Source organism: Egretta garzetta, unplaced genomic scaffold, assembly GCF_000687185.1.
Source record: "Egretta garzetta isolate BGI_Z169 unplaced genomic scaffold, ASM68718v1 scaffold211, whole genome shotgun sequence".
Taxonomy (NCBI): Eukaryota; Metazoa; Chordata; class Aves; order Pelecaniformes; family Ardeidae; genus Egretta; species Egretta garzetta.
The window spans coordinates 1,014,582-1,014,819 of NW_009258673.1; positions in this window are offsets into that span (position 1 = coordinate 1,014,582).

The following is a 238-nucleotide window of genomic DNA, read 5'->3' on the forward strand; positions in this document are numbered from 1 at the left end:
TCTGCCCTCCTTGGCCGGGCAGCGGGCCCACGGCCGAGTTTCTGAGGGGCTGCTCGGGCTCTTTCGCAGCCTCAATGTTTAAACCTAATGTCTTGTATTTATTCTAAAATGGCTTTCATCTGATTTCCCCCTCGGTTAACAATTTAGCTGTCACAGTCAATAACGGCCAGGATCCATCCCCGGCCGCCATCAGCTCACGTTACCGTCCTGCAATTACTCCGTGGTGGAACCGCTGCCG